Genomic DNA, 23,517 nt, shown 5'->3' with positions numbered 1-23,517 from the left:
GTACGGCTGGTAGACAGGTAGGTGATGAGGGTAGACAAGCAGGCGGGCACGGCAGGTAGACAGGCAGGCGGGCACGGTTGATAGACAGGCAGGCGGGCACGGTTGATAGACAGGCAGGCGGGCACGGTTGATAGACAGGCAGATGGGTACGGCTGATAGACAGGCAGGCGGGCTCGGCTGATAGGCAGGAGGGCACGGCTGATAGACAGGCTGGCGAGCACTGGAACCTGAGGGTTGAGGAGAGTGTTAGCACACAAACAACAACCTTGCACAGGCACCTCCATTTTGGAGGAGGTGCTTTATATAGGAGCAGTCCTCCGGCCATTGGCCGGGGACTCTTCAGGACCCATACACTATTAGGCATTTCCTAATCTGAATATTCCTACAGTACAAGAACTTGCTAAGCGTACATCTGAATACTATTAGTTCCTGACCGACTTGAATTACTGATTCTTGTTTGCCGCCGGTCCTGACCGATTGCTATTCCCATAAATGGAATGTTTGACTGTTGGACTTTTGGGGGGGCGTGTCAAAGCACTTTAAATGCACTGACACGCCCCCATTGCACTTCTAGCCTGATTTGCATATGGTATCTACGCTAGATTTCTCATCACTGGCACATAAGATCTATACAAAAGTATTATTTTTATTGGGGGACAAACGGCTACACCGCTATACCACTACTTCCATAAGTAAAAACGTGCTGACCGGTTCCTTTTATGTCCACTCTCAGGCCATTGACCATGGTGCTTCCTTTTCCTTATGCTGCAGATCATTGTCTTCAGTTTTTTTCTCTGTCATTTATAGTTACATTTTAGCGTTCTTGTGAAATATTTATTTAAGAGGTCTGAGAACTTATAGGGCTTGGGTAGTGGTAATTCTGCATTTCAACCATGAAAAGGCATACCACAGCTCCAAGATTCTATATTTACTTTTTCAAACTTTTTGATTTTTGCAGAAGAATTTTCTAAAACGTTTCTAAAAATCTATGAAAGACAACAATAATTGTTTTCATTTGCTGTCAATTACGGTAAGTAGAAAATGTGTAATGGTGAAGAAACATAAAAGGAAATTAGATGATGGCAAAACCTTACAATTAAAGGTGTTGTCCCATCTTAAGCCTCTCATACACATTGGATGGCTGTCGGCTGAACTATACTTTGGCCAAATGTTCGGCCGTTACCCATCTCGGCCATCTTATATAGAAGCGCTCTTGTGTTGTCTATGAGAAAGCAGTCACCAGTCAAATGTGTATGGGGATCTTCAGCAAGTTATCACTATTTCTCAGGATGCGTAATAATTCTCTGATAGTTGGGTGTCCAGAGAATGGGGCTCTGATGTGCCACATTTGAATGGAGCGATGGCTGCACCGGTCTATAAGGATGCCAGAGATGGTCCAGTACAGCACTTGGATATCTTCAACAATTCCATTGATAATGAATAGAGCGGGATCTGTCAATGTCTCAGAGGTGCGACACCCAACAATCAACAAGTTGTCATCTTTCCTTTTAAAATTCCGTTGCTGGAACTTGGAGCTTTATTAGCGAGATCGGACATCTTCAAAATAGTGACCCCAAAAATGTGGTTATACTGCTTCTTTTGAGCACTGAAGCTTTTCATTGTCTACACTGCACTTTCTATCTGCACGTCGTTCACTTAGTAGTAGTTGTGCATGGTATTGCAGGGTGGAAATGCATGAGTACGGGTAGTTGGAGCAAGCTTGCAGGCTTGGAAAAATAATAATTCATAAAGGATCCTAGTAGAATGTGTTAGAAAAACATGCAAAGAATATTTTGTCTTCTTGCTGATCAAACTGCTGGTATGAAGAATTTATGAATCTGATAATATGTTAATGAAACCTTTTGCTTAATGAAATCTGCTGTGAGTATTTATAGAAATCACATTGTATCCAATTTATACATGTAAAAGTCTACTTAAGAAGAGACGGGTTGTGGACCCAATTGATGTTCTCAATGCAAAGACTGACACATCCTTTATGAAGAGTCTTTAAACTTTTTGACCTCTCTGCTTTACAATTAAATTCTGCATGCACGTCAGAGAGAAAAGGCTGTGACAGCTCACATAGTCTTATGCTAATGATTACTGCACAGGACTTTAATAGTGTTAATAGGATGCATGGGTGAGGCTGGTTCATGATTGTGAATATACAGTACACTGATAGTATACTTAAAGTGTCAGCTTCTACATGTTGTGGAGTACAAGTTCATCAATGTGTAACAAACAAGAAGAAAAAAGGGACAGTAATGGGGTCTGCATTGTGCCCACATTCTAACTGCTTTCTATAATTGCTTATGGAAATAATATAAAGTTAACAGTGCCAGTAAAATATTGAGTAGTAAAGGATTTAAACTCTTTGATCCATAGCAAAGCAAAAAAAAAGTAAATTATTATAGATGCAGAATATAACAGCATTTGAGAATAATACGTTTAAATACTACATCTACTACTACTAATAATAATGATTTAAGAAAAATAAGCAATATTTGAAAATCTGATAGCTTAGTTGTTGGGATGATATCATGCACAGGTGTAAAATGTAATGTTGAAAGGAACTGCAGCATCCTGTGAGACAAATCCTGTATCAGAATACAGACTATCTACAAATGCTGTCAATATTGTACTCATGCTCTCAGATTGTAATGGCATGCAATTGGAGTCGAGAGGTGTAGCTTGTGCCCATATGCAAATTTGGTAAATGAGTGTCCTCCGGTTATTACCCCCCCTCTCCCGCCCCACACACACACCACCACCACCATGATGATTTTTAGGGTCAGGAAGCAACCTAAAACTGTGCACACAGTATGCCTCTATTTGTAACATACTAAATCCAGCAGCAAAATCCTCGTCACTTTAAAACCTCTTTACTTCAACATGTTAAAATCCACAGGATATACCACATGTAGAAGCAGAAAAAAATCCAACGCGTTTCAGACTACATCCTGAATTATGAGTGGAGTTTTCTTCATGCCTGTACATGTGAAGTACACTGTGGATACATCATGAGATATACAGACATAGAGGGATTCTGTGTTATACGCCGGCAGATCCAGAGATGGAAACCAGAACAGCAGACGTATTGGTAAAAACAGTAAAATATTAATTCTTTTACATTGAAAATTCCATAGTGGCAGACGCTGGGCATTACCCATCTAGAAGGTTACGCTTGTTAGTGTAACATTTTTGGGCATCGTAAAGAGATATTTTTGATGATGCTGATGGGGTTAAAGTCGTCCTGAAACTAATCAGATCTGCAGGGGCACTCTACACATAAGAGCCGGCTCAGGAGGACACACGAAAGAATACTTCACTTAAAAGCCTGAGTCTGCCCGACGTCAGCGGCTCTCAGAAATAAAGGTCTCTTTACTATGGCAACCAATGGAGCGCGCGGCACACAGAACTCCCTGTGATTATCACTCTACCTGCCTCCACTATGCCAAGAAAACTTACTAAAGGACGACAAAAGAATAAGCGAAAACTTTTACCTAATGGCAGGGTCGGCCTTATACTGGATGATGCCCCACCGCACCAATGGTGCACTGTATAACGGTATACAAATTATCATACCTAATTACAAGTGCCATACAGTAAGGTGCCGAATGACAGCGCCATAAATTATTACCAGCATCGCACATTGCTTGTAGGGTTGGCCCATAATTACAATTTATCACCTACCGTGAATATAAAAAGTCTACACACACCTATTAAAATGCCAGATTTTTGTCATATAAAAAAATCCTACCAAAAAGAACTTTTCAGAACTTTTTCCGCCTGTTTATGTCGGGGCTGGTGATCGCTTCTGTCTCATGATAGTGTTACAGGTGTATCAAGTGTGACAGACAGTCGCTCTGGATCCAGCTGTAGAAGGTCACAGCAATTGGCATTGCAGACGCCTTCTAGATCCTCTTATCTCTGTAGTATAATGATATCCTTCTTTCTTTAGGATCCAGCAGCGACCTCCACCTTTTCTGCTAATTGCACACCCTAGCTTGGTAGTTAAAAACTCTCAGTGCCTCCAGAGAGTCGCCGGTGATAGCTCTATGTTCCTCTGTCCAGGCCTGGAGTACTAGTAGTCAGCTAGATTCTTCTTGGACTTCCCTTGGAGGACAGTTGGCGTTATCTCTCTGGGTTCTTCTCAAGCTAAGTGTATCCCCTTTGTTTGTTTACCTTGTTGTCTTAGTTACAGTGGGGCCTGACTAGTGTTCACCCTGTCCCCTCCCTATCTAGGGCCTAGCTCTAGGGACATTCAGGGATTAGGTTTCCTGCTCAGTGATAGATGCGGAACCTATATAGGGACGATAGGGTCATCAGGGTGATATTAGATCTGCCTAGGGGTCTCCACTCCCCCTTTCCCTAGTTGTTAGGCTCCCTTCCCCCACTTACCATCGTTGTGCACTTGTTCCTTCCCTCAACTTGCGTGACAGATAGGATATAAACAGATCGTTTATTATTTGATAATGTCACAAATGTTTTTTACTATGAGACATTTTGGTGATGGCACAGCCCCATTGTTGCGGAGCGTGCCCCTTCGCTAACACCTGGCGTCCTGGTTGGCATCCTTCCGTATCGCAGCGAACGCTCAATTCCCTCCGTCCTGGTGAATGGAGAATTGAAGTGACAGCTTCTGCTGCTCGAGTAATTAATGTGGACAGGAGTCGGCGCAGTGACGTGATGCCTCTGAGAATGGAGATATTAATAAGGCAGACGGCATTATTAGGACTTGTCTGAGACTCGGTGCCAGCTGTTCCTGACTTGTAGGAACATCTGGAGACGAGGGGCATGGTCGCCCAGGCGCTGTGTCATGTGTAGCATGTGCAATGCATGGAGGATTAGATATTACTCAAGGGGTATTTACCCCAAAATAAAATCTACACCGATCCGTCCTACCTGACTAATGTGTTTAAAGGCAAACTGTGCCATGTGTCGGTGCCCGCAGACCTCCTTCACTCTTTTAGGACAGGGGATGGGATCCCAAGCCCTATGGAAAATCCATTGACAGCTTCTTCTGGCGCATGCACAATAAAGCAGGGTGTACTTACTTTGCACCAACGTACACCCTTCTTAGCAAAAGTGGATATCCATGGAGCATGCACAGGACTTCAGAAAGGTTTGCAATAATGTACCCGGTCCTCAGGGACGTCAAATAAGCCATATTGGGTAGGTTAGGGCACAGCGATCTTGATTTCTGGGCACGCGATCTCCGCATCATTGACTCCAGATTGGTCATTTACATATCAAAATTATTGGAGGTCTACTGGATGTAACCAGTGGTAGAACTGGAAGCCAAAGAAAAAAAACACTTAACAGGTTCCTTTAATAGCTTCTTATATATGTATATGGATTTGAGAACTGAGTAAGGGTATGTTCACATAGAAGATATATCCCATAAACAAAAACATGTCCAAAAACTTTTTTTACATGTGTTTTTCAGCTAGAGATATCCATGTCCAAAAATCAGAAAAAAGTAATTTTCAAGAGTTTTTTGTGTTTTAATTACTTTTAAATTATAGGGCATTTTTTTCTTCTTCAGTTGACCCCTTAATGACCAACAATACGTCTTTTTACTGACATGAGATATAAGTGAATAGCATCACCCGACGGGTGAGAGTACAGCAGCTGTTGGCTATACACTACAGATGACACCCTTCTGTATCAGCCATGATCGTTCTTAAACGGCACCGACCATGACCGTTTAACCCCTTAGAGCAGACATGTCAAACTCTGGCCCATGGGCCAAATCTGGCCCACGGGATGATTACATTTGGCCCGCGACATCAGAACTGCCACCCTGTATGGAGGACTATGTGGGGCCCATTATTCTGTATGGAGGACTATGTGGGGCCCATTATTCTGTATGGAGGACTATGTGGGGCCCATTATTCTGTATGGAGGACTATGTGGGGCCCATTATTCTGTATGGAGGACTATGTGGGGCCCCTTATACTGTATGGAGGATTATGTGGGGTCTATTATTCTGTATGGAGGACTATGCAAGGCCATTATTCTGTATGGAGGACTATGTGGGGCCATTATTCTGTATGGAGGACTATGTGGGGCCATTATTCTGTATGGAGGACTATGTGGGGCCATTATTCTGTATGGAGGACTATGTGGGGCCATTATTCTGTATGGAGCACTATGTGGGGCCATTATACTGTAAGGAGGACTATGTGGGGCTCATTATACTGTATGGAGGGCTATGTGGAGCCATTATTCTGTATGGAGGACTATGTGGGGCCCATTATTCTATAAGAACTATGTGGGGCTCATTATACTGTATGGAGGGATATGTGGGGCCCATTATTCTGTATGGAGGGCTATGTGGGGCCCACTATTCTGTATGGAGGACTGTGTGGGTCCCATTATTCTGTATGGAGGACTATGTGGGGCCTATTATTCTGTATGGAGGACTATGTGGGGCCCATTATTCTGTATGGAGGGCTATGTGGGGCCATTATTCTGTATGGAGGACTATGTGGGGCCCATCATTCTGTATGGAGGACTATGTGGGGCTCATTATACTATATGGAGGACTATGAGGTGGCACATTATATTGTATGGAGGACTATGTGGGGCCCATTATTCTGTATGGAGGACTATGTGGGGCTCATTATACTATATGGAGGACTATGTGGGGCCATTATACTGTATGGAGGACTATGTGGGGCCCATTATTCTGTATGGAGGACTATGTGGGGCCCATTATTCTTTATGGAGGACTATGTGGGGTCCATTATACTGTATGGAGGACTATGTGGAGCCAATTATTCTGTATGGAGGACTATGTGGGGCCCATTATTCTGTATGGAGGACTATGTGGGGCCATTATTCTGTATGGTGGACTATATGGGGCCATTATTCTTTATGGAGGACTACGTGGGCCCCGTTATTCTGTATGGAGGAATATGTGGGGCCCATTATACTATATATTGATTGGAAAGCGACTTTGTCCAAAATTTTGAGTTTATCATCCCTGCCTTAGATGCTGCTGTCAATAGTGACTATGGCATCTAGATGATTAACAGAGTGTGGGGGGCTCCCTCTTTAACCCCATCCGCACCCTGAGATCATGATTGTGTGGTCCTGATGAATGACATGGCAATTCACAGCCAAATAACGACCTTAGAGCCTGACAGCTATAGTGGTCTGTTCAGAAGTTAGCAACGTTTAAGTGGTAATAATAACATTTTTATTTCTGGTCATGCTACTATGCATAAAATATTGAAAAGCACCTGAAGGGTTAATAAACTACCTGACCACAGTTTTGAATATGTTGAGGGGTGAGGGATTTTGAGGGGCGCTGATTTCATAATGGTATAAGTTTTGTCTTTTTTTCCAATATATAGGTCCCCCAAAGTTACTTTAAATCCGAATAGGTAGCTAAAAAAATGAAGTATTGTAAGGTTCCTAGAAAAAAAATTAAAAATTGCTGCTACAATATTAAAGCTTCTAACCTCCTAACAAAATAAAAGAATATTTTACAGCTGGTGCTGATGTAAAGCGGACATGAGGGAAATGTTATTTATTAACTAGCAGGGGCGGACACAGACTGTAGTGGGCCCCTGTGCAAGAAATTTTTGGGGGCCCCCCCCCCTGCGCTTCATAAGGCAACAAAGTTATGTAAACATAACCCCCCCATGTGCAGCTCTCATCCCCCCCATGTGCAGCTCACCCCCCCGATGCATCTCTCATCCCCCCCCCGTGCATCTCTCATCCCCCCCCATGCATCTCTCACCCCCCCATGTGCATCTCTCACCCCCCCATGTGCATCTCTCATCCCCCCCATGTTCATCTCTCATCCCCCCCATGTGCATCTCTCATCCCCCCATGTGCATCTCTCATCCCCCCCATGTGCATCTCTCATCCCCCCCATGTGCATCTCTCATCCCCCCCATGTGCATCTCTCATCCCCCCCATGTGCATCTCTCATCCCCCCCATGTGCATCTCTCATCCCCCCCATGTGCATCTCTGATTCCCCCCACTCCTAGTTAATTAATTGTATTTAAGAAAAATAAAACTTGTTATACTTACCCCCATGCGATCCCTGCAGAATCCTGGCGCTCGTCCACGTCGCTGCCACCAGGCTCTCCTGACGTTCGGCCATGTGACGGCGCCACATACATAGCCAGCAGCTTTTGTTTTGGCCAAAAGATTTTTAAAGCCGCCACCACGATAAGGTAGACTCTTCTGGCCGGGCCCTACTCTAACCTATTAAAATTTTCTTAAAATATCCAATACTCTTTTTAGATATATTTTTATTTAGTTTTCTTTAAGGGAATGTGTCATATACATTTTTTTTTTAAATGACCAATAATACCACATACAGGGAATACCGCCACACCATCACCAGACCACATATTACCACAACATAGTGACCGAATAATACCACACAGAAGGGAGAAAAACTGCCACACCATGACCAGACCACATATTACCACCACATTACTAATATTACCACCACAATACTAATATTACCATAAGTGTCATTATACACGGGAGCTCTATACATGGTATGTATAATGTAAGTGTCCAGGTAATCTAGTGATCACCAGTGACATTATACACAGGAGCTCTGTATATAGTGTCAGTGTACAGGTAATACAGTGATCACCAGTGACATTATACACAGGAGCTCTGTATATAGTGTACAGGTAATACAGGGATCACCAGTGACATTATACACAGGAGCTCTGTATATAGTGTACAGGTAATACAGGGATCACCAGTGACATTATACACAGGAGCTCTGTATATATTGTCAGTGTACAGGTAATACAGTGATCACCAGTGACATTATACACAGGAGCTCTGTATATAGTGTACAGGTAATACAGGGATCACCAGTGACATTATACACAGGAGCTCTGTATATAGTGTACAGGTAATACAGGGATCACCAGTGACATTATACACAGGAGCTCTGTATATAGTGTACAGGTAATACAGGGATCACCAGTGACATTATACACAGGAGCTCTGTATATATTGTCAGTGTACAGGTAATACAGTGATCACCAGTGACATTATACACAGGAGCTCTGTATATAGTGTACAGGTAATACAGGGATCACCAGTGACATTATACACAGGAGCTCTGTATATAGTGTACAGGTAATACAGGGATCACCAGTGACATTATACACAGGAGCTCTGTATATATTGTCAGTGTACAGGTAATACAGTGATCACCAGTGACATTATACACAGGAGTTCTGTATATAGTGTCAGTGTACAGGTAATACAGTGATCACCAGTGACATTATACACAGGAGCTCTGTATATAGTGTACAGGTAATACAGTGATCACCAGTGACATTATACACAGGAGCCCGGTACATAGTATATAGTGTAAGTGTACATGTAATGCACTGACTCACTAGTGACGTCTCTAGGTGAAGTCCTTCAGCTACGCTTTTCTCCTTCATCCAGCACAGACCGCCATCACGTCTTCCAGTCAGAACTCGTCTCTGCATAAAATAACACAGTTATCTAGAGCACATTCCCCAACTTCTACATTACGCAGCTGAATACAGACGTGCATCCACCATCAATATATGGTTAGTTATTATGCAACCTACCATTCCAAATATAAATTGTAATCCACCACGGTGCCCCCATTAACTGTAAATAGGCACTTAATATATAATTTAATTAGAACCTCTACTCTATACTTCCTGCTCCCCGCATTCATTATTTACATGCACCCCCTGCCCCAATTCATTATATCATGTCCGTGCTCTCCCCACCCCATCGTCATTTATCATTTACTCTCCCCCACCCCACATTCATTATGTGCAGCTCATTATCCCCCTACTCCCAATTCCCCCATGTGCAGCTCATTTTCTCCCAATTCCCCCATGTGCAGCTCTCACCCCCCCATGTGCACATCTCTCATCCCCCTCCCCCACATGTGCCCCTCTCTCATCCCCCTCCCCCACATGTGCCCATCTCTCATCCCCCTCCCCCACATGTGCAGCTCTCACCACCCCCCCATGTGCACATCTCTCATCCCCCTCCCCCACATGTGCCCCTCTCTCATCCCCCTCCCCCACATGTGCCCCTCTCTCATCCCCCTCCCCCACATGTGCCCCTCTCTCATCCCCCTCCCCCACATGTGCCCCTCTCTCATCCCCCTCCCCCACATGTGCCCCTCTCTCATCCCCCCCATGTGCACATCTCTAATCCCCCTCCCCCACATGTGCACCTCTCTCACCCCCCCATGTGCATCTCTTATCTCCCCCCCATGTGCATCTCTTATCCCCCTCCCCCATGTGCATCTCTTATCTCCCCCCATGTGCATCTCTTATCTCCCCCCCATGTGCATCTCTTATCTCCCCCCCATGTGGATCTCTTATCCCCCCCCCACATGTGCACCTCTCTCACCCCCCCACCCCATGTGCATCTTTTATCATCCCCCCCCACGTGCACCTCTCTCATCCCCCCCACCCCATGTGCATCTTTTATCATCTCCCCCCCCCCATGCATCTCTTATCACACACACACACCTCCCATTCCCCCCACTCCTAGTAAATTGTATTTTGAAAAAAACAAAACTTGTTATACTTACCCCCATGCGATCCCTGCAGAATCCTGGCGCTCGTCCAAATCGCTGACACCAGGTCCTCCTGACTTCCGGCCATGTGACGGCGCCGTCACATGACCGGAAATCAGGGGAATCATGAAGGCGCTGCCGCAGTAGCGCAGCGCAGCGCTGAGATGTCCCGGACCCGGCGCTTAGCATGGGGCCGGGGGCCCCATGAGGAGAGAGACTCACAAGAGGGGGCCCCCACCGGCTGGGCCCCACACTGGAGTCAGGGCAGACATGCCCTGATGGCGGCCCTGCTGGAGGCTGGAGGGGCCCCCTCTCCCTCGGGGCCCCCGTTCAATGAACCGGCTGCACGGGCGGTAGTTCCGCCATAATTAACTAGTTTGTTTGGTATGACTGTCTGGATTAAAGGAATAATCATTCAAGGTTTGAGAATTGCAAATTTTTCAAAATTTTTGTCAAGTTTCTGATATTTTTAGAAATAAATGGAAAACTTCCAAAGATGTCAAGTGGTTAAAACAAGTGGCTTGACCACTTTTCAGGCATCTTCCGCCTAGAAGATGCTCACTAGTTTACTTGATACAAGTTTTTTTCAAAAGTCGGTGGCCAAAGATGTATAAAAAAAGGACAGAAAAAACTCCAAAAACGGATGCTTCAAGAAAAAAGATGCCAATATGTCCTGAAACGACTATTTCATAAAAAAACTCGCCAGATTCGCACACAGCTAAAAGACGTCACGTCTTGTGCCTTGTGCACAGAGTCTTTTTACAGAGATTTCGTAGCAGAACCTCTACGTTTTTGAGGAGGATTTTCAGAGTTTCCTCTCAGTTTTTGCTCCAAAACCTAATAAAAAAACCTGTGTGCACGTAAGGTTATGTGCACAGAGTTTTTCGAGGCGTTTTTTGAGCAGAAACTGAGAGGAAACTCTCCAAATCTCAAAACTCCTAAAAAATGTGGAGATGTTGCCAAGTTTCTGCACCGAAAACTCAGCAAAAAGTTTCCATGTGCAGATAGCCCAATGGAGTCTTTTGCTGAGTTTTTGAAGCTGAAACTCTCCAAAATACTAATAGTTTCCACTATAAAAAACTCCACAAAAAACCACACACGATAAGGGTATGTGCACATGGAGTTTTTGAAGCAGAAATGTGCTATGTTCACATAGAGTCTTTTTCAAGCTAATTCTGCTACAGAAACCGCCTGAAAAACCTGAAAGAATGGAAATATGAATTTCTATGTAAAAACGACTTGTTCTATGCATGTTCTGGCTTTTGAACGTCTTTTAAGCATTTCAGGTTTCTAAAAACACCAAGTGGATATAAGTGACAAGTCCATTCTTTCGCTTGGAAGGCGCTCTGTACTTTACAGTACAAGTGATCAGGAAAGCTCAAAAGACGCCCGGAAAATGTTTTTTGCAGCATTTTGTCACCGTTTTTGCGTAAAAAAAATTCTAGCGGCTTCTTCATTATGCAATGGAATGGAAAAAACAACTGAAAAACAACAGTAAAAAAGACATCAGAAAAACAAAGGGAAACACTCCTAGAAAAAAAATGGTGGCTAAAACGATCAGAAAAATGGTCAGGAAATGACCGAGAGGCTGTGTGAACATGACGTCTGAGCCGCAATACTGTGGCAAAAAATGGACATAATTCACAGCAATGTCAAAAAAAACATTAATGTGCACATGTTCAGCATTTTGTTACTTCTTTTAACTACTTCTGGGTTCGGGCATGCTGATTCTTCTTTTAACCACTTGGCGTTATTAGAATCCTGAAGTGGTGAAAAGACGTTTAAAAGCCTGAATATAAGAATAGCAAGTGGTTTTTACTGGAAATTAATAAGTTCATTTTCTGATAGGTTTTCAGGAAGTTACTGCAGCACCTGAAAATGACGTAGTGTGCACATACCCTTAGGCTGTGTGCACATGGTATTACTTAAATGCAGGAGCAGCTGCCGAGTTTTCCCAGGTGAAGTTTGCAGTCTGATGATGGTTGTTAACAACTCCCAGTATCTCCTTACATTGTTAAGGACATACTAGGAGTTGTAGGTTCATGCAATACAATTATTTATAGGGCTGAACTGACATTACAAATGATCTCCGTGCTAACATTGGTGCTGTATTCATGCACTGATGGTGGTTTTGGTGTTATACTCATGTACTGATGATGATTCTGGTGCTTTATTCATGTACTCATGATGGTTTTAGTGATGTTTTTATGTATTGATGGTGGTTGTGATGCTGTATTTTTGCACAGTTGTTTATTCTGGTGATGTAATCCTGTACTGATGGTGGCTGTGGTGATTTATTCCTGTACTCCTGTACTGTTTGTGGTTTTGGTGACGTATTCCTGTACTGTTGATGGTTCGTTCTGATGATACATTCCCATACTGTTGGTAGTTCTGGTGGTGCATTCCTGTACTGTTGGTCGTTCGTTCTGATGATACATTCGCATACTGTTGGTGGTTCTGGTGATGTATCCATATACTGATGGTGATTCTGATTATGCATTCATGTACTGATGATGGTTGGGATGCTGTATTTTTGTACTGTTGGTGGTTCTGGTGATGTATTCCTGAACTGATGGTGGCTGTGATGCTGTATTTCTGTAATGTTGATGGTTCCGTATGCATAAATTAATGGTGGCTCTGGTGCTGTATTCATGTACTGATGATGGTTCTATTGCTGTATTCATGTACAAATGGTGGTTGTGATGCTGCATTTCTGTACTGTTGGTGATTTTGGTGCTGTATTCCTCTGCTCTTATTTGGAACAAGAAAACATAGATTCACTTTGGTGCACACCTAGCCCATGTGAGGAACTGTTTTATCCTGTAGAGATTTTGAAAACTCCTGGGGCAAAAAAAGAAAGAAAAAGAAACAGACATGTCACGTCTTTGAAGCCAATCCTGATGTAAACCTCTCTAAACTATGAACTATCCAATTCAAAGGATGCCAAAAACTCTTCAGGAAAACAGGTCCAGGAAATGCTTCAGAAAAAGAAAAACTTCCCCCAAAAACGACAGTTTTCTGAAGCGGTTTCTGCCTGGTTTTTGAACTCTTGAAAAAAAAATTAATGTGAACATCGCCTTATAACCAAGGTGGCCATAAGCCCTCCCACACATCCACCCTTCTCATGCACCAAAGTGGAAAATTTGTTACCAAACTAAAACATGGCTCCAGGTAAAAAAAAAATAATTTTGGCGTCCTATTGAGAAGATTGTATGAGCCAAAGGAAAAAAAAACAACCCATTGAGCTCCGCGCTCTAGATCCCTGCAGCGGCCACTAGAGGGAAACTCTGGCCTGTGAGAAGTTTTAGCTGTGGGTGACACTTCCCTCTCCTGCATTTCTTAGGGAAGAATCCGCTGCCAGGATCAGATCCGGGGCAATTTTCTGTTGTAATTGCATGGAGAAAATGGACGGAGGGTGCGTGTGGACAGAGGGTGCATATGCATGGAGGGTGCGTGCTGACGGAGGGTGCATGTACATGGAGAGTGCGTGTGGACGGAGGGTGCGTGAGGACGGAGGGTGCGTGTACATGGAGGGTGCGTGCGGACAGAGGATGCCTGCGGACGGAGGGTGCATATGCATGGAGGGTGCGTGTGGACGGAGGCTGCGTGCGGATGGAGGGTGCATGTGCATGGAGGGTGCGTGCGGACGGAGGGTGCATGTGCATGGAGGGTGCGTTCAGATGGAGGATGCCTGCGGACGGAGGGTGCATGTACATGGAGAGTGCGTGCGGACGGAGGGTGCGTGCGGACGGAGGGTGCGTGTGCATGGAGGGTGCGTTCGGATGGAGGATGCCTGCGGATGGAGGGTGCATATGCATGGAGGGTGCGTGTGGACGGAGCGTGCGTGCGGACGGAGGCTGCGTGCGGATGGAGGGTGCATGTGCATGGAGGGTGCGTGCGGACGGAGGGTGCGTGCGGACGGAGGGTGCATGTGCATGGAGGGTGCGTTCAGATGGAGGATGCGTGCGGACGGAGGGTGCATGTGCATGTGACGCACCCCCTGGGCCATATTCTTTAGGGGGAATACCCGGAGCCGGATCAGATGGGAGTTGTAGTCGCCGAGTGGCTGTGACCCGGTCCGTGCCCAGGGTGTCAAACTCAGTTGTATGTGGCAGTCCTACAGATGTTACAAAGTTCGTTATGTCGACTACGCCACCCGTTGGATTGCGGTCACTACGGCCGCCGCTGCAGCAGGGTCCGCTGAGGCTGATGGTGTTGGTGCAGCTTTTGGTAGTATAACCCCCAATGGGTGGGGTATAGCCTCAGGGGGTCAGGTGCAGAGGATGGGGGTTGTGGTGGTGCAGCATAGATGTTAAGTGAAGACAGAGTCGGGTTATGCAGTTTAGGGTATTTACTCACTGCTGATGTTCCGGTCACTCCAGCTTCAAGTGACCACCCGAGCCGTGCTGCGTCCACCAGGTCCTGGATTCAGCAAACCCCCAAACAAGTCCGGAGCGTGACCCTGAGCTCTCCTTCTGTCCTTTCCTCTGGCCGTCCCCACTAGTGATCCACCTAGGTCCAGCTCCCTCGGGCCTTCTGTTGGGAGACCCTTGGCCTTGGGTTCCCTGACCCTCCACGTGGTTTGCCTTCGGGGTGGATGTGGTGGGTGGCCGTGGCAGACGCTGCCCACGGCCTCCGGTCTCTGGCTAGGGTGTGCTTTTGCCCCCACCAGCTTGGGATCCGGTACCCTATTGCCGACTCTTCACCCGGGGATTGAATTTGGGTTCTCAGAGTCCTTTCTTTTCCCCCTCTGGGTCTTTCCTTCTCTGCTCCACTCTCTCTCTGCAGGCTCATCTGGACCTCTGCTTCTTACTGACTCTGACAGACTGACCCTGATCTAAGATGGTGCCCACCTTATATACTCCCTCTATGTGTGAGCTCAGGTGACCAGCACCCAATGAGCTCCTATCTTTACCCAGGCTGCTCCCCCTATCTGCCCCTACACTACTGGGATGTACCACCCCCCTCCCACTCCAGCCAGGAACAGACTCGGTCGTACCTGCACATTTCTAAGTGGGAGTACCGTTGGTCTGCTCCTCGGAAATGGGATGTGTGTAGTGCATGCAGCCTACCGAGCTCAGTTCCACACTCCATCCTTACCCGGGAGTGGAACATCACACCTCTGGGTTGAGGTGAAATACCCCTGTAGCAGCCGAATCCTCAAGGTGCTACATTCCCCCCTGGTAAATCACAGCACGTCCTCGGGCTGTAAGATATAAAACATCCACAAAACATACAAATTTTTTTTTCATATAAACAACATAGTAAAATCATATAAAATATCATATATATATCAGAAAACTTTTCATATAAATAACATTCTCGTCGCCTCTGCTCCTCCTCCGGTCACTGTGCAACGTGTGACCGGGTAAAGTGCGACAGTCTTTTCTTGAAAAACTCGTGGCTTTCCTGTAAAACCAGTAGGGAGCGCTTTAGGACGCGCAACTATATACAGGGGATATGGCCGCTCTCAGTCCTCGGCCAGGTATAAGGGAGGAATGACCGCTCTCAGTCCTCGGTCAGTGGGATTTAAGGGATAAACGGGTAAACAGTTCACACATGCTGGTCCCAACGGGGACTATATTATCAGCAACAGTTTCTTTGGTACCCCGACGGGTAACTATGTACAGCCTCTACTCTGCCGTACTTAACGACGACGTCCTCCTGCTCTTTCTTTGTGGTTACCTTTAGCTTCAGACCCGTCCGGGTCCTCTTGTTCTTCCTCCTCACACCGCAGCTCTTCCTCCGTCAGGCGATGCACATGGAGGGCGTAGGGTCCTTTGGCACACTTGTGCCGGGTAAAGGTGACCTCGTCCCCGATGTAAAGGTCACGACCTCTGTGTCCCTCCGGTAGGTGGGATTCAACGTCTCTCCTGGTTACGAAGACGTCGCCTGGGGTGCGGTGGTCTCGGATGAAGCCCCACCCATGCTGCATGTTAAACTTGATCACAGTCCCGGTGGTGCGGGGACTATGCGCTGCACGGGGGTCTCTCCTGGCCCGGCTCTTCTGCTCCGCGCTCCTTATTTGAGCTTGCTGTTCCCGGACCCGCCTCTCTCTCCGCTCCCTCTCAAAGACCTCGAGTTGTTGGCGGCAGCACTCAGCACGCTCCGCTGCAGCTGCCCGAGTCTCCTGAGTGAACCCCATGAGATCTTCTCCGGTGGGGTCCCACTCAAATTGGGCCTCTTCTAGCGGGGGCGAGATCCTCTTTACGGGCTGTGGAGCCGGGATCAGGGGTGCACACATGGCCCCAGCCTTCCTCTGCCGTTCCAGTTCATGATATTCCTGGGGCCAGATGAAAGGCTGCCCATCCGGGCACGTGTGTTGGGTAAACAGGTCCTCTCCCAGACGCGGCACTCTTGGTCTTATGGGCGCGGTGGTGTTAGCGCCCGGATTGCCCGGGCCTTGCGGCCAGGCCTGGGGTATCTGGAAGGTGAAGGGCACCGTAAGGACGGCGGCGCCCTGGGCTACTTGGCTCTGCGACCAGGCCGGTGGCTCCGCGGAGGTAGGGGGCGCTGTTGGTATTGCGGAGCCCGGGGGTACTAGGCCTTGCGACCAGGCTGGTGGTACTTCCTGCTTGGTCACGCTCGGGGTCGAGGCGTGTGACGTCACAGGGGTCGCGGCTCCCGTTTGAGGCCTAGTCTGCGGCAGTGGCGTGGCGATTACGGGCGTGGCAGGATAGACTTCGGGCTCTGCGACGGGGAGCTGGGGCAGGTACGCGGTTTCCCGGTTTGGGGTAGAGACGTCCCCTTTACCTGCCTCCACTCGTTCGGCTCCCTTCTCGGCGCCGTCTCCGGCCTTCAGTCCTCCCGCGCCATCCTCAGAGGCGGTCTGTCTCCTCGTCTCGGGTGGCGTGCTCCGCTGACAGGTCTCGGTCTGCTGGGCCATCTCACGGCTCCACGCCGCCAACGTCTCTCGCTGCACCCGGGCCATCCTCCGTGCGAGGCCCTCCAGCGCAGTCTGTGCACACTCCCGGTCTCGGGGGAGCTGTGCTAGGACCTCCACTAGGCCTAGTGGGGTCGTTGCTTCCAGCAGGCTCCTGACCAACGGGTCGGTGCTGCTCTGCTCTCCTTCCACTGTTTCCAGCAGGCTCCTGGCCAGCGGGCCGGTGCTGCTCTGCTCTCCCTCCTCTGTTTCTAGCAGGCTCCTGGCCAACGGGCCGGTGCTGCTCCGCTTTCTCGCCATCTCCAGGTAAGCTCCTCCGATACTCTTCTCCAGGCTTCTTGCCTCCGGGTGCGCTCTCTCCAGACTGCTCCAAGCGACACCCATCTTTGCTCTCTTCTCCTCAGTCCTCCCACTTCGAGGGCGGTCCCGGGGCCACTTGGTGATTGTCAGCTCCAGGGGCAGTTCTTTCACGCTGACAGACACCTCTAGCATCACAGTCTCTGTTGGTGGGGGCGGTTTCCACTTTTGGCGCCATTTTCGGTCCTGGCCCACGATGGGAGGCGGCCTCTCACCACCCTCTGGCACGCCCATAATGGCGTCCGCTCTTCCAAGGCGGGAAACCTTTGGAAATGGCGGGAATCGTCTCCCAGTGGCGGGAAACTCTGCAGATGGCGGGAAAAAGCTGTTAATGGCGGACAACCGGCAGGAATCGATCTGTGATGGAGTCCGATGGCGGGGACCCTCCGGAACCGGCGGGAGACTTCTTTTTGAGGTAAACTTGTTCTTTTCTTCAGGCACGCAGTACCCGGGTGTTGCGGGCACGTGATCCTGCCGACTACGCCAAAGTTGACGCACCCCCTGGGCCATATTCTTTAGGGGGAATACCCGGAGCCGGATCAGATGGGAGTTGTAGTCGCCGAGTGGCTGTGACCCGGTCCGTGCCCAGGGTGTCAAACTCAGTTGTATGTGGCAGTCCTACAGATGTTACAAAGTTCGTTATGTCGACTACGCCACCCGTTGGATTGCGGTCACTACGGCCGCCGCTGCAGCAGGGTCCGCTGAGGCTGATGGTGTTGGTGCAGCTTTTGGTAGTATAACCCCCAACGGGTGGGGTATAGCCTCAGGGGGTCAGGTGCAGAGGATGGGGGTTGTGGTGGTGCAGCATAGATGTTAAGTGAAGACAGAGTCGGGTTATGCAGTTTAGGGTATTTACTCACTGCTGATGTTCCGGTCACTCCAGCTTCAAGTGACCACCCGAGCCGTGCTGCGTCCACCAGGTCCTGGATTCAGCAAACCCCCAAACAAGTCCGGAGCATGACCCTGAGCTCTCCTTCTGTCCTTTCCTCTGGCCGTCCCCACTAGTGATCCACCTAGGTCCAGCTCCCTCGGGCCTTCTGTTGGGAGACCCTTGGCCTTGGGTTCCCTGACCCTCCACGTGGTTTGCCTTCGGGGTGGATGTGGTGGGTGGCCGTGGCAGACGCTGCCCACGGCCTCCGGTCTCTGGCTAGGGTGTGCTTTTGCCCCCACCAGCTTGGGATCCGGTACCCTATTGCCGACTCTTCACCCGGGGATTGAATTTGGGTTCTCAGAGTCCTTTCTTTTCCCCCTCTGGGTCTTTCCTTCTCTGCTCCACTCTCTCTCTGCAGGCTCATCTGGACCTCTGCTTCTTACTGACTCTGACAGACTGACCCTGATCTAAGATGGTGCCCACCTTATATACTCCCTCTATGTGTGAGCTCAGGTGACCAGCACCCAATGAGCTCCTATCTTTACCCAGGCTGCTCCCCCTATCTGCCCCTACACTACTGGGATGTACCACCCCCCTCCCACTCCAGCCAGGAACAGACTCGGTCGTACCTGCACATTTCTAAGTGGGAGTACCGTTGGTCTGCTCCTCGGAAATGGGATGTGTGTAGTGCATGCAGCCTACCGAGCTCAGTTCCACACTCCATCCTTACCCGGGAGTGGAATATCACACCTCTGGGTTGAGGTGCAATACCCCTGTAGCAGCCGAATCCTCAGGGTGCTACACATGGAGGGTGCGTGCTGACGGACGGTGCATGTACATGGAGGGTGCGTGCAGACGGAGGCTGCGTGCGGACGGAGGCTGCTTGCAAATGGAGCTGATACACTACAGATTCTTTTTGGCCAAATTTTTCAGTTCAGAAAATCTGTTGCCTATAGGGTAACATGTTCCCAAATGTCATCTACAAACTAAAAAAAATCTGCAGCAGAAATGTATTCTACAAAGGTATACTAAGCTTGGATACACTCGCTCAGCATCACAGAATCACACACAAGCTTGGATACACAATCCAACTCCAATAGACAGTATCACACAATGTCAGCACATCATTAGGCTCAGGAGGCCATAGAGGAGGCAAGGATGAAAAAACTGAAATTAGGGGATCGTATCACACATAATAAGCTTAGATACATGAGCTCTGGAGACAGCATTACACATTATAAGCATAGATACGTGAACTCTAGCGACAGTATCACACATAAGCTTAGATACACAAGCTCAGGATACAATATCACACATAATAAGCTTAGATACACAAGCTCAGGAGACAGTATAGCACATAATAAGCTTAGATACGTGAGCTCGGGAGACAGCATCACACATAATAGGCTTAGATACATCTGCTTAGGGGACAGTATCACACATAACAGGTTTAGATACATGAGTTCTGGAAACAGTATCAGAATAGGCTTAGATACCACTGCTCAGGGGACAGAATCACATACTAGGCTTAGATACCTCTGCTCAGGGGACAGTATCACATACTAGGCTTAGATAACTCTGCTCAGGGGACAGTATAACATACTAGGCTTAGATACCTCTGCACAGGGGACAGTATCACATGCTAGGCTTAGATACCTCAGAGGACAGTATCACATACTAGGCTTAGATACCTCTGCACAGGGGACAGTATCACATGCTAGGTTTAGATACCTCTGCTCAGGGGACAGTATCACAAACTAGGCTTAGATACCTCTGCTCAGGGGACTGTATCACAAACTAAGCTTAGATACCTCTGCTCAGGGGACAGTATAACATACTAGGCTTAGATACCTCTGCTCAAGGGACAGTATCACATACTAGGCTTAGATACCTCTGCTCAGAGGACAGTATCACATACTAGGCTTAGATACCTCTGCACAGGGGACAGTATCACATGCTAGGTTTAGATACCTCTGCTCAGGGGACAGTATCACATACTAGGCTTAGATACCTCTGCTCAGGGGACAGTATCACATACTAGGCTTAGATAACTCTGCTCAGGGGACAGTATAACATACTAGGCTTAGATACCTCTGCACAGGGGACAGTATCACATGCTAGGCTTAGATACCTCAGAGGACAGTATCACATACTAGGCTTAGATACCTCTGCACAGGGGACAGTATCACATGCTAGGTTTAGATACCTCTGCTCAGGGGACAGTATCACAAACTAGGCTTAGATACCTCTGCTCAGGGGACTGTATCACAAACTAAGCTTAGATACCTCTGCTCAGGGGACAGTATAACATACTAGGCTTAGATACCTCTGCTCAAGGGACAGTATCACATACTAGGCTTAGATACCTCTGCTCAGAGGACAGTATCACATACTAGGCTTAGATACCTCTGCACAGGGGACAGTATCACATGCTAGGTTTAGATACCTCTGCTCAGGGGACAGTATCACAAACTAGGCTTAGATACCTCTGCTCAGGGGACAGTATCACATGCTAGGTTTAGATACCTCTGCTCAGGGGACAGTATCACAAACTAGGCTTAGATACCTCTGCTCAGGGGACAGTATCACAAACTAGGCTTAGATACCTCTGCTCAGGGGACAGTATAACATACTAGGCTTAGATACCTCTGCTCAAGGGACAGTATCACATACTAGGCTTAGATACCTCTGCTCAGGGGACAGTATCACATACTAGGCTTAGATACATCTGCAGTGCTTAGAGGACAGTATCACATACTAGGATTAGATACATCTGCAGTGCTCGGAGGACAGTATCACATACTAGGCTTAGATACATCTGCTCAGCTCACAGGACAGTATCACATACTAGGCTTAGATATATCTGCAGTGCTCAGGGGACAGTATCACATACTAGGCTTAGATACATCTGCAGTGCTCAGAGGACAGTATCACATACTAGGCTTAGATACATCTGCAGTGCTCAGGGGACAGTATCACATACTAGGCTTAGATACATCTGCAGTGCTCAGAGGACAGTATCACATACTAGGCTTAGATACATCTGCAGTGCTCAGAGGACAGTATAACATACTAGGCTTAGATACATCTGCTGTTCTCACAGGACAGTATAACATACTAGGCTTAGATACATCTGCAGTGCTCAGAGGACAGTATAACATACTAGGCTTAGATACATCTGCAGTGCTCAGAGGACAGTATAACATACTAGGCTTAGATACATCTGCTGTTCTCACAGGACAGTATAACATACTAGGCTTAGATACATCTGCAGTGCTCAGAGGACGATATAACATACTAGGCTTAGATACATCTGCAGTGCTCAGAGGACAGTATCACATACTAGGCTTAGATACATCTGCAGTGCTCACAGGACAGTATCACATACTAGGCTTAGATACATCTGCAGTGCTCACAGGACAGTATAACATACTAGGCTTAGATACATCTGCAGTGCTTAGAGGACAGTATCACATACTAGGCTTAGATACATCTGCAGTGCTTAGAGGACAGTATCACATACTAGGCTTAGATACATCTGCAGTGCTTAGAGGACAGTATCACATACTAGGCTTAGATACATCTGCAGTGCTCAGAGGACAGTATCACATACTAGGCTTAGATACATCTGCAGTGCTCAGAGGACAGTATAACATACTAGGCTTAGATACATCTGCAGTGCTCAGAGGACAGTATAACAAACTAGGCTTAGATACATCTGCAGTGCTCACAGGACAGTATCACATACTAGGCTTAGATACATCTGCAGTGCTCAGAGGACAGTATCACATACTAGGCTTAGATACATCTGCAGTGCTCAGAGGACAGTATCACATACTAGGCTTAGATACATCTGCAGTGCTCAGAGGACAGTATAACAAACTAGGCTTAGATACATCTGCAGTGCTCAGAGGACAGTATCACATACTAGGCTTAGATACATCTGCAGTGCTCAGAGGACAGTATCACATACTAGGCTTAGATACATCTGCAGTGCTCAGAGGACAGTATCACATACTAGGCTTAGATACATCTGCAGTGCTCAGAGGACAGTATAACATACTAGGCTTAGATACATCTGCAGTGCTCAGAGGACAGTATAACAAACTAGGCTTAGATACATCTGCAGTGCTCACAGGACAGTATCACATACTAGGCTTAGATACATCTGCAGTGCTCAGAGGACAGTATCACATACTAGGCTTAGATACATCTGCAGTGCTCAGAGGACAGTATCACATACTAGGCTTAGATACATCTGCAGTGCTCAGAGGACAGTATAACAAACTAGGCTTAGATACATCTGCAGTGCTCAGAGGACAGTATCACATACTAGGCTTAGATACATCTGCAGTGCTCAGAGGACAGTATCACATACTAGGCTTAGATACATCTGCAGTGCTCAGAGGACAGTATCACATACTAGGCTTAGATACATCTGCAGTGCTCAGAGGACAGTATCACATACTAGGCTTAGATACATCTGCAGTGCTCAGAGGACAGTATAACAAACTAGGCTTAGATACATCTGCAGTGCTCAGAGGACAGTATCACATACTAGGCTTAGATACATCTGCAGTGCTCAGAGGACAGTATAACAAACTAGGCTTAGATACATCTGCAGTGCTCAGAGGACAGTATCACATACTAGGCTTAGATACATCTGCAGAGCTCACAGGACAGTATCACATACTAGGCTTAGATACATCTGCTGTGCTCAGAGGACAGTATCACACATAACAAACTTACATAAACTTCTACAAAATAGTTCCCCAGGTGAGATTATCCCTGCACCTCAGACAGGTGTGCTCCGCCCCGCGGACGAACACAACAGT

The 23,517-nt window shown here is 47.3% G+C and overlaps 1 long non-coding RNA gene across 1 annotated transcript; it reads right to left on the bottom strand.

The window, feature by feature from the left end:
- Positions 1 to 5,189: 5,189 nt before the first annotated feature.
- Positions 5,190 to 23,517, bottom strand: LOC141168757 (uncharacterized). Its single transcript, XR_012252275.1, has 3 exons — positions 23,432 to 23,517; positions 9,397 to 9,486; positions 5,190 to 5,294 (listed from the first exon to the last, which is right to left on the bottom strand). It is a non-coding gene; the product is annotated as an uncharacterized lncRNA (long non-coding RNA).

The sequence above is a fragment of the Phyllobates terribilis genome, unplaced genomic scaffold (assembly GCF_046119375.1).
Source record: "Phyllobates terribilis strain yellow unplaced genomic scaffold, ASM4611937v1 Scaffold_1__5_contigs__length_1240528914, whole genome shotgun sequence".
NCBI classification, from domain to species: Eukaryota; Metazoa; Chordata; class Amphibia; order Anura; family Dendrobatidae; genus Phyllobates; species Phyllobates terribilis.
Note: the sequence above shows the minus strand (reverse complement) of the source record. Positions and strands in the feature narration are given on the sequence as shown.